General features: G+C 43.4%; 1 protein-coding gene across 1 annotated transcript in view; it reads right to left on the bottom strand.

The window, feature by feature from the left end:
• The window catches only part of LOC109874721 (arf-GAP with GTPase, ANK repeat and PH domain-containing protein 3), a 261,538-nt gene that overhangs the window by 237,859 nt on the left and 11,113 nt on the right, over positions 1–12,566 (bottom strand). The gene's annotated exons all lie outside the window — the stretch shown is intronic.

The raw sequence follows: 12,566 nt of genomic DNA, 5'->3' as shown, positions 1-12,566 counted from the left end.
GTAGCCAGTCAGAAAGCATGGCCAGCCGTAGAAAAATGCTTATTGAAATTCTCAATTATTTTGGATTTAACGGTAGTCACTGTGTTTCCTAGCTTCAGCGCAGTGGACAGCTGGGAGGAGGTGCTCTTATCTTATTCTCCATGGACTTTACAGTGTCCCAGAACTTTTTTGAGTTTGTACTATATATAGGATGCAAATTTCTGTTTGAAAAAGCTAGCCTTAGCTTTCCTAACTGCCTGTGTATATTGGTTCCTAACTTCCCTAAAAAGTTGCATATCACAGGGGCTATTCGATGCTAATGCAGAACGTGGTACTGGGGCATTGGAAGCAAAAGAGTAATGACAATCAAAACATAATAAATATCTAATACGAAAAAGAGGTTCCATCTTTTCATGATGTTCTGCAATCTGCACTTCACTGTCCATCCACCCAACCATAGTACACACTAGTTTTCATCATGGTGGATGAATGTGGCTGGATACAAACCTGAAATCGTGTTCTTTTCACAGATTGAAATGATCTGTGAATCAGTTCTGAGCTAGAGAGAGAGAGACGCACTCGGTTCTTCAGCTTCTACTTGAAGAAAGTGTTTGCAGTGAATGTCTTAAGAAGCTTGGGATGCCAAAAAAGTCCCATATTTATTTTTTAAGTGACTATGTTTAGTTCCAACTGGCAAATGTTTTAAAGACCACTCCTACTAGAAGAGGATCAGGTAGGGTTCCATAGACCACTCCCACTAGAAGAGGATCAGGTAGGGTTCCATAGACCACTCCTACTAGAAGAGGATCAGGTAGGGTTCCATAGACCACTCCCACTAGAAGAGGATCAGGTAGGGTTCCATAGACCACTCCTACTAGAAGAGGATCAGGTAGGGTTCCATAGACCACTCCTACTAGAAGAGGATCAGGTAGGGTTCCATAGACCACTCCCACTAGAAGAGGATCAGGTAGCGTTCATTGACCACTCCCACTAGAAGAGGATCAGGTAGGGTTCATTGACCACTCCCACTAGAAGAGGATCAGGTAGGGTTCATAGACCACTCCCACTAGAAGAGGATCAGGTAGGGTTCATTGACCACTCCCACTAGAAGAGGATCAGGTAGGGTTCATTGACCACTCCCACTAGAAGAGGATCAGGTAGGGTTCCATAGACCACTCCCACTAGAAGAGGATCAGGTAGGGTTCATAGACCACTCCCACTAGAAGAGGATCAGGTAGGGTTCCATAGACCACTCCCACTAGAAGAGGATCAGGTAGGGTTCATAGACCACTCCCACTAGAAGAGGATCAGGTAGGGTTCCATAGACCACTCCCACTAGAAGAGGATCAGGTAGGGTTCATACACCACTCCCACTAGAAGAGGATCAGGTAGCGTTCCATAGACCACTCCCACTAGAAGAGGAACAGGTAGGGTTCATAGACCACTCCCACTAGAAGAGGATCAGGTAGGGTTCATAGACCACTCCCACTAGAAGAGGATCAGGTAGGGTTCCATAGACCACTCCCACTAGAAGAGGTTCAGGTAGGGTTCCATAGACCACTCCCACTAGAAGAGGATCAGGTAGGGTTCATTGACCACTCCCACTAGAAGAGGATCAGGTAGGGTTCCATAGACCACTCCCACTAGAAGAGGATCAGGTAGGGTTCATAGACCACTCCCACTAGAAGAGGATCAGGTAGGGTTCCATAGACCACTCCCACTAGAAGAGGATCAGGTAGGGTTCATAGACCACTCCCACTAGAAGTGGATCAGGTAGGGTTCCATAGACCACTCCCACTAGAAGAGGCTCAGGTAGGGTTCATACACCACTCCCACTAGAAGAGGATCAGGTAGCGTTCCATAGACCACTCCCACTAGAAGAGAATCAGGTAGGGTTCCTAGACCACTCCCACTAGAAGAGGATCAGGTAGGGTTCCTAGACCACTCCCACTAGAAGAGGATCTGGTAGGGTTCCATAGACCACTCCCACTAGAAGAGGATCAGGTAGGGTTCATAGACCACTCCCACTAGAAGAGGATCAGGTAGGGTTCCATAGACTACTCCCACTAGAAGAGGATCAGGTAGGGTTCATAGACCACTCCCACTAGAAGAGGATCAGGTAGCGTTCCATAGACCACTCACACTAGAAGAGGATCAGGTAGGGTTCATAGATCACTCCCAACACACCAATCTTGTTTTAAAAAATTGGAATGAAAGTTGGACGGGTGAAATGGTTCTTCTCAGAGCATATCCAACCCTTCACACCAGCCAAAAATGTTTGGCTTTACCGTTATGTTCCACCCTTCCACACACACAGTCCTTGACAATGTGCAGGCTAAAAGTTTTGCATTGCTCAGCTAGCGTTTTCAATGCTACGCTTGACCTTTTCACTTCATCATGAGCATACTGTATATAAGTGTATAGAGACAATTTTTTCACTCCTTGATATACAGTGAAGAAGTATTTGCCCTCTCTGATTCTCTCTATTTTGGCCCCCTCTTCCATGCAGATCTGCTTCAACGCAACAACATTGGTGGGTTTTCGAGCACGATCTGCTCGTTTTAGGTCCTGCCACAACATCTCAAATCAGACTTAGGTCTCGACTAGGTCATTCCAAAACTTCAAAATGTGTCGTTTCATCCATTCTGATTTAGACTTGCTTGTGTGTTTTGGATCATTATCTTTCTGCATGACCCAGCTGCGCTTCAGCTTCAGCTCACAGACGGATGGCCTGACATTCTCCTGTAGAATTCTGATGGAGCAGAATTCATGGATAATTCAATGGCAAGTCATTCAGGTCCTGAGGCAGAAAAGCATCCCCAAACCATCACACTACCACCACCATGCTGGACCGTTGGTATGAGGTTCTTACTGTGGATGGAATGCAGTGTTTGAATTTTGCCAGACATAACGGGACCTACATCGTCCACTTTGTCTGATCTGTCCATAGAACATTCTTCCAGGAGTCTTGACGATCATCCAGGTGCTTCTTGTCAAACTTGACTTTTAGGTGAAGTGGGTTCCCCCCCAGCTGTTCGGGCACACATTTCTTCTTGAAGTGAGCCAACGTCGGTAGCCGAAGTCTATGCCCCTTGCCAGTGATTGGTCAACAGTAGGGATTCTTCAATAAAGTCTTTCTTGTCCTTCAACTTTAAGACTCATTTTCAAGCACATTTTTTCATTTAGAAATACTGCACCAAACATCGTAGTTAGATGTAAAATTGAGCGATTAAGACCTCCTTTGCAAAAACGTCAAAATTAGAAAGGGTGCAAATACTTCTCATAGCACTGTACATTTCCTCGTGCACCTTTGAGTCTTCTGGTTGGGTCTAATTATATACTGCATGTATAACAGACCCAATGCATTATAAATCCATAAATACAGTGGTGCAGCAGAAAGCCACAACAAATTTGCATGGCTAGACCATCCAAGGATAGGTCAACAAGGCTTGAGGCCTATACAATCAACAGACAACATCCCCAGTCAAAACAAAAACAACATCCAAGCTGTTGAAATCATATACGGTCCTTCAATAAGAACATTTCAGAGAACAATGTGTTGCAATTGCAGTCAGGGACCTTGTTATGAATGCAGCAGAGACAATACAAGCCATTGATCGGCCCCTCCTGAACAGCTTTGAACTGCAACCAACCGCTCGCTGTGTGATGCCTTAAGAACACTTCCATCTACAGTAACTGATTTCTGTGGCCATTCACTTGTTCATTGAGGCAGTGCCATGAGGACAGGACAGAGTCAGATGGCCCTCTGGATGGTCTGTCCTCAGGCTACTGCCACCCTATCTGACAAGATCACATGTCTTTGTCAGGAATAAGGGTGTCTGAGAGGGCTGTAAACAACGGGAGTCATAGCACCAATAGTCAGTGTAATAGGCGAGTGATTACTTTGAAGATTGAGGAGAGATCGGGGAGGAGCGATAGAGACAGTGAGGGGGTAGTTGGCAGGAGCAGTTGTGTGAATTGGCCCTGTCAGGCAACTAGGGTGAGGGTAGGGGGGGGGGGGCTGCTGAGGTGGAAGACTCCTCTACCACCCCCATTACATCCCATTCATCAAACCCCTCAGGGCTTCGCACTCAACAGCCTTACTTCCTTCCACCCAGGCAGGCGAGGGGGATGTGCAGAGAGGGAGCTTCACACCTCCAGGGAGCCCCTCGACACAGAGACACCCTCCCTGGCCAACTCCTTCCCTGGCGGTTACATAACAGGCAGCCGTGCCTACTTACCGCCCACCACCCACCAGCAGCTTCGCACTGTCCTCAAAGACAGTTATATAGACTGAGATCCACTTATAGAGGGAGATAGAGATGCACAAATAGAGATATATCGAGAGTGAGCCCATGGAAGTTGCATATCTAACTCAGACTGACAGGTCGGTGTATCCTACCTTCGGTCAGAATATGTATGACAGTGAAGGGCGTGAGGTCGAAACGTTGGTACAAAATAAATAAATATGTTAGGCCTTTGTTAGGCAACTTTGTGCAGTGGGCGGGGATTTCTTTTGCTTTATACTCCTATTGAACATTTCCTATTACGCACCTGCAAAACAATCCCGACATGTAACTACGGAGGGTATTTTACTGTGATTCTGATTCACCTCAGACAAACTGGAAAACCTAGATACTCCCGGTATTTGCATGGACAGAGGCGGCTCATGTGGTTCAATCTCCGTCACCAATGGTACGCCAGAGCTCCGAGGCTCTGTACAAATACTATAAGTGTTAATGGTGTTCTCTCCACCCCAACTAGCTGCACATTTATTTTTTTTTACCTTTATTTAACTAGGCAAGTCAGTTAAGAACAAATTCTTATTTTCAATGACGGCCTAGGAACAGTGGGTTAACTGCCTGTTCAGGGGCAGAACGACAGATTTTTGTACCTTGTCAGCTCGGGGATTTGAACTTGCAACCTTTCGGTTACTAGTCCAATGCTCTAACCACTAGGCTACACTGCCGCCTACATAACCACACACACACACACACACACACACACACACACACACACACACACACACACACACACACACACACACACACACACACACACACACACACACACACACACACACACACACACACACACACACACACACACACACACACACACACACACACACACACACACACACACACCAGGGAAAATCTTGAGCCCTCTCCCAAATGACACATTCAGAGAAGACGAAAGACAAGACAGTGATGGCTAATTAGGCCAATTCCTGACAAAATATCTTGCAAATTGAGATGAAAAGGGCCCCATTGTCCTCATGCAGAAACCAAAGCCAAATCTTTTGACCAATACACAGTCCAATTACCCCGACCCTGAGGGTTATGGCACCACTTGTTCCTGAGCTGTACTAGAGTAGACTCTAAACTGTACTGTATGTTACTGCAAGTGTCATAATTATCTTTTTTATTTAACCTTACAGTATTTTCTGTGAGGCTAGCAGTTTGCCCCTGTGTGTGTGTGTGTGTGTGTGTGTGTGTGTGTGTGTGTGTGAGAGAGAGAGATGGCAGAAAAGAGGAGAGCTCATCTTCTGAGAGCTTTTTTCTGCCTGGCCTGCTGATCACTGCACTTTTCCTGCCAGCTCTGCCTCGCTCACACAGCCTTATCATAAAAACGGTTCCTGATGCAGATATAAAAACACCTGGTTGAGCCTTGAGCTTAAGTTCTAAATTCTTATTTACAATGACTGCATAGGAACAGTGGGTTAACAGCCTTGTTCAGGGGCAGAATGAGAGATTTTTTACCTTGTCCGCTCAGGGATTTGATCCAGCAACCTTTCCGTTACTGGCTCAATGCTCTAACCACTAGGCTACTTGCCGCCCCACGGAGACAATATGCCTACATTTCATCTCAGGTTTTGTCATATTAAGTTTTGCATTGGAAGTTCCACCTCAGAGCATGACAACATTTTGGATGAGGTGTCATTAGAATGGAGTCAGTCTGTGTGCATGACATGGCTGCTCGGCAATGCAGCGTTAGGATGACCTTCCTGTGCCCAAATCTCTATAGTAACCACTTTCCTAACTAACCCGGCAGGCTATTGAGGAACAGGTCATTCATATTAATAACTCGGGATGCAACACAAGTTGTCTCCATTCCTTATTCACATCTGCCTTCTGGTGCTTTTATAGCCAAGCTGTTATTTCTTGGTGGTGCTTTTATTTATAATAATTTCAGGACATTTGGCTTTTCCCCTTGAAAAATGTTGTAGTTTTTCTGTTAGGGTCTACTTGTTTAAAACAGAGCAGGGTCTCTCAGTGCTCTGTTTTCTGAGATATTGTCCACCTTAACCAATGGATCTTTGGAATTGTTATAATATAATGGCTTAGAATACAAAGAAAGATATTTTTCTACAAAACCACCTGTGTGTAATGCATTATGGGTGCAGTAACGCATACACTAGGATAGGGGTAGGAGCTGTAATGAATGCTTATAGCATGTTTATGATGTTATATGTGTCCTCTGTGAAATATATTATCAATGTGTGTATAGTGTTTGTGCCATAAACATCGTACATATATAGGCCATAGAAAGTGTTACCAACCAAAGTGTTGGAATAAGGAAACTCCAGGATACTAGCGTTCTGGTTTGCATCACAATGCTCTTTTACAGACCACTAAAACCAACTAAAGGTCTCCATTAGGATTTACAGAACAAACCAAAGTGTCATCATCTATTCAAGCTCAAGCCAGGGCCAAAAAGTAAAACCCAACAAAGGTACAAGTTCAGTAGGGACATAAAACCAACTGAACCACATCCAGCCAAGACCGACCTAGACAAGAAACGAACTAAAACCTCCTCACAGCTTGGAGCTTGTCCGTGCCCTGGCCCATACCAGTCACCCTCCCTGTGCTAACAGATGAATGACCAGCCTGGAAACTACTTCAAAGGTGGGGTCCAAAATGGCTGCCAGGGGTGTATGTGTTCCTTCCTGGGTCGTAGTTACACACATGGTTCACATACTACACCACATGACACGGGTCCCGGGTAAGGGCCAGGGGGAGTGGAGTGGCTTTGGGTTATTCCCATCAGGGAACGCAGGAAACGTGGGAATAAACCGTAATGGGGTCATACTATAGTTCCCTCTGCTTTATTTCCTTTCAGAAATGGTCCTTTAGACAAGCACTCTTAAAACGAGTCTTACCTCTACTGTTGTGATAAACAATGCATGGACGGAACCCCCAGAACATCGACACTCCCCTCCGTATTTATTTGGACAGTGAAGCTAAAACTTAATTTCACTCTACACTCCAGTATTTTGGATTATCTTACAGTACAACCCCCCCCCCCAATAGATGCTACCATGATTACGGAAAATGTAAAAAATAATGATTAGCGAGAAAGTTAGAGGCATAAATATCATACGCGCAAAGAAATGCTAACCTCCTGTTATTGGTAATGGTGAGAAGTTAGCATGTTTTGGGGGTATGACCTTTGTACCTCTAAGTTTACATTCTCAATATAAATATCTAAGAGAATTACCTGTTAAGCATAGGTTTCAGAGTCCACATGTTTGATGTTGTTTGCAATGTTACTACTTTTACTGTAATTTCTCTCAAGTTGGTGAAAAATGGCTCTAAAAAGAAACAGTTGGTGTGCGTTTGTAGTTAGTCGCTCCTACTTGGAATGTTTCCAACGGAAGTCCTTTGAAAGCAGTGTACACAGGGTCACAGAGCTGGCTGCTAGCCTTCAACATGATGACATCTACACCAGAAATGTAGGACGGGGGCGATAACTCTGACACATTAAACAAGCTCTATTGACAACTGACTTGCCTCAATAAAACAACCAGGAACACCTACACTACTAGAAAGCAGATATGCTTGTTGTGTTCCGTTAAACAATATATTAAAATGTCAAGAAAATGTATTTGCTTGTTGTGTTTTTAATAATATAGTGATACTTGCCTCAGAAAAACTACAACCAAGAGCAACTACAGTATATATAGTTCCATGAGAAGAATAGTGATCTGTGTGTGTTGTGTTTGTGTAATATACACTGAACAAAAATATACAATGCAACATGTAAAGTATTGGTCCCATGTTTCATGAGCTGAAATAAAATCCCAGCAATGTTACACACGCATAAAAAGCTTATTTCGCTCAAATGTTGTGCACAAATGTGTTTACATCCATGTTAGTGAGAATGTATCCTTTACCAAGATAATCCATCCACCTGACAGGTGTGGCATACCAAGAAGCCGATTAAACAGCATGATTATTACACAGATGCACCTTGTGCTGGGAACAATAAAAAGCCACTAAAATGTGCAGTTCTGTCACACAATCCCACAGATGTCTCAAGTTGAAGGAGCATGCAATTGGCATGCTGACTGCAGGAATGTCCACCAGAGCTGTTCCTAGAGAATTTAATGTTAATTTCTCTACCATAAGCCATAACCATTTCTCTACCATCTATAGCCTCACAACCGCAGACCATGTGTAACCACACCAGCCCAGGACCTCCACATCTGGCTTTTTCACCTGTGGGATCGTCTGAGACCAGCCACCCGGATAGATGATGAAACTGTGGGTTTAAACAACTAGGGCTGTGGCAGTCATGACATTTTGTCAGCCGTTACAGTCATGCAAAAGATGTCCGGTCTCACAGTAATCGATCAATAATTAACAAACACATTTAGCATATCCAGGCCTCCACACATACAAGCTGCTGATTCACACCTTTGGAACATCTACATGTAAAAGTTGAATAAATCTATTGGCTATACACCATCACGATAAATCCATTATTTAGGCAGGTCTAAAGAAACATGAAGAAAATGTATTTCAGAAGAACAGAATATGAGTTGGTCTACTGTTTGTTATATGGCTAGGCACCATGCCATAGTTTGTACGCTTGTTCACTTAGCAGGCAAGATATGCTTATAAGTACCATGTCATTATTTTATAGTAAGAAGATAATGAATTTAGCTGAATAAAATAGAAATAATATTTTCCCCATTCCAGAGGAGTGTGTGCATATGAAATGGCTATGTTGAGTGTAAAAGTGATCATTTGAAACAGCTCCTATATGCTAGATTTAGAAGTATTTGGCAACTTTAATTGTAAATGATATAATGCCTTCGAAATGAAAAGATATGGGCTGCATGATGCGACTATAGGCTATTGATTTGTGAAAGTTGCAAGAAATGCTTGCACTGTTCTTTGCCTCAGGCTGCACAAGCTGTTCTCTCCAGCTCTATTCAAGTGATCATTATGTCACCCATCAGACTATTCTCAATTTAATCTAGTCTTTACTAATATGTCAAATGAGTTTAGATTTAGAATGTCCCATTATCAAATGGGCACGAACAGTGGCAAGAGAAAAAAAGACATCTGTATGCACTTGAATAGTGAATGGGGGCCATTTTCCCACTGATTAGTCCCATGTCAGATAGGCTACTCCGGTTATTTCGCTGTGCAACCGGTGAAATTCTGCCATTAACTCTGTATGCCATGGGCTCTCCAAAACCTATTCCTGCAGCTACCCAGCGCTTCATTTGAGAAATAAAGTTACATCTGTTCGGGAACGTCGATAGTAACAGGTTTTCACAACGAAACATATTTCATTAAACTGTTGCCAGGCCCTCTCTCTGCCCACTGGAGAAAGGATTGAAGGAGAGAAGGGAGGAGATGGAAATGCACAATGGTGAGATTGTGTAGTCAAAAAGGTAATGTGTCAGCCTATTAATTATGAAAATACTGTATAAAAAAATGCCCTATTACTAGGCTATTCAAAACCAAAGGCCCTATAATGTTGGCGAACAGAATCTGTTTAATTTAGGCTAGACCAATTATGTACCAAAGATCTCCTAAATCAGTTTTTTTTATGTTTTTCTGCCTTCTGTAATGTGGTAGGCTATGCTTTGTATAAAAAGGCTAACATTTTAATTCAGAATTGTTTTCCCCACTCAGTTTCAACCAGTTTAAGTTTTCAATTTATCAATCAGTGAGGTGAGTTTTAAAAGCACATACTTCTATAGGATTTTTTTATTGCATTTGCAGATGTCAGACTGGTTATAGAGGGACAATAGAGCCCTGAGTACAAGGCCATCAGCAACCTGATGATTGTAAGCAAGTTGGGTACTACTAACATGTCCAGAGTGCATAAAAAGGAGATGACCATGATTCAACGGTCAAATAGAATTGATCTGTGGTCATGAATGCCAGTGTGGCGGTAATGCAGTCACCGCAACAGTCCTATGCACAATTGAAGAATTTCTGCACAAACCGTCTCAGGGAAGCTCATTTGCGTGCTTGTTGTCCTCACCAGGGTCTTGACTGCAGTTCAGCATCGCAACTGGGGCAAATGCTCACCTTCGATGGCCACTGGCACGCTGGAGAAGTGAGCTCTTCACGGATTAATCCCGGTTTCAACTGTACCGGGCAGATGGTAGACCTCATGTATGGAGTCGTGTGGGCGAGTGGTTTGCGGATGTCAATGTTGTGAACAGAGTGCCCCATGGTGGCAGTGGGATTATGGTATGCGCACGCATAAACACAATTGCATTTTATCGAGACAATTTGAATGCACGAATGTGTATGACAGCGTGTTCCAGTTCCCGCCAATATCCAGCAACTTTGCACAGCCAATGAAGAGGAGTGGGACAACATTCTACAGGCCATAATCAACAGCCTGATCAACTCTATGTGAAGGAGATGTCGCTCTTCATGAGGGAAATGGTGGTCACATCAGATACTGACTGCTTTTCTGATCCACACAACTACCGTCTGTTGTTTTTTAAATACATGCATTCCCAGTCATGTGATATCCATAGATTAGAGCCTAATGCATTTCAGTCGACTGATTTCTTTATATCAACTGTAACTCGGTAAAATCTTAGACATTTTCCCAAGTTGTGTTTATATTTTTGTTCAGTGTATTGTCATCTATTTCAAAAGCTTGAAGAAAACAAAATGTTCGGGATTATACCATATTATCAACACATTTAACCTAGAAACTATACCAAAAGACCAAATATGCCACATGATTTTGTCAGTATTGCAGAAACTGTAAGTCCTATTGGCTTTGTACTTTCTGGTAGAAAACAGATTCATCATTTCATGGCAATGTGACTGTCAATTTCCACAGACTTTCAAATGAGAGCAGACCTTTTCGGAAATCCGTGCGGCACACTCAACTGCACTGAGGTGTTAGTAATGCTGGCAGTGAAGGGCGCAATAAGACACTCCAAGAACATTACCCCTGAAAGAAACCCATTCACATCCTTCAACATAACTCATCAAAACAACTCCACCAGCTATTAATTGCCCTTTTGATGACATGTCAGGACTCAAAACTGTCCACAAATGTCCTTGAGAAGTGACTGATGCACAAGAACTGTGACATGGCCTTGTGCTAGAATTGCTATTTAAGAAATTCTATTTAATATCCCAGTTCCACAGCCAGGCCTCCAACCTTTAAATAGACATTCCCAATTAGCTTTCAAGGAGTGGGAGATACAGACTCAGACTCCTGACTCCAATGTAATAACCAGCAGCAGGTTAGCCCATGCGGTCATGATACTACTCTACATTATGGCCACCTCCCGTCTCGGTTTCCCTTATCCAGCATTTTCTAATCAAGGAGGAAAACGTGGTGGGCCTTAAGGGAAAGGGAAGGAATGTCACGGTCTGAAGGTTCTCTTCAGAGAGGCTGACTAAAGTAGAGCCCTGTGGTTCAGCCTAACCCCACAGCTCCCCGCTACATGCCCATCCCCAACCTGTCTAGATCTCCACACAGTGAGACACGGGACTGCTGGCAGGCTTAGAGGCCTGGAACCTTTCACTCCCTCCGTCACTGCTTTCTAATCAGAGCCCCTTACAGAGCCCCTGTGTGTTTTTGTTTAACTATCCTTATGGGTACCAGAAGTCCTCACAAGGATAGCAAAACAAGGACAATTCGGACAAGTGGGGTTAGTTTTAGGTATATTTTTAGGGTTAGGGGTTTGGTGTTAAGGTTAGATTTAGGATGGGAATCAATTATTTTGTCCCCACAAGGATAGCAATACAAAAATGTGTGTGTCTGTGTGTATGTTATTGACTGTACGTTTGTTTATGTGTAACTCTGTGTTGTTTTTGTCGCACTGCTTTGCTTTATCTTGGCCAGGTCACAGTTGTAAATGAGAACTTGTTCTCAACCGGTCTACCTGGTTAAATAAAGGTGTTCTCAACCGGTCTACCTGGTTAAATAAAGGTGTTCTCAACCGGTCTACCTGGTTAAATAAAGGTGAAATTAAAAATATAAAAATGACTGCTTTCCAACACCCCTTCCCTTCCTCTGTCAGTGGCCATCTGCTTGTAGGCCCAGCCTTGCAGGCCTGGCAGGAGTCACAGTACTTCCATGATGTGATCAGGACGGATAGAACACAGCCGGGTTGAGAAAACACAACAAATTATTTTGACCACTGCGAAACTTTGGCGACAAGGTAATTACAGGTGTCAAGTGAATATCCATTACTGCTCTATTTGTTTATATAGAGCACAGAGAGATAGTGCTGAAAGGACAAGCCTTCTACAAAATTTCTAGAGGTACATTCTCATCATGATGTATCACTGACAGTAATTGTG

The sequence above is a fragment of the Oncorhynchus kisutch genome, linkage group LG30 (genome assembly GCF_002021735.2).
Source record: "Oncorhynchus kisutch isolate 150728-3 linkage group LG30, Okis_V2, whole genome shotgun sequence".
NCBI lineage: Eukaryota > Metazoa > Chordata > Actinopteri > Salmoniformes > Salmonidae > Oncorhynchus > Oncorhynchus kisutch.
Note: the sequence above shows the minus strand (reverse complement) of the source record. Positions and strands in the feature narration are given on the sequence as shown.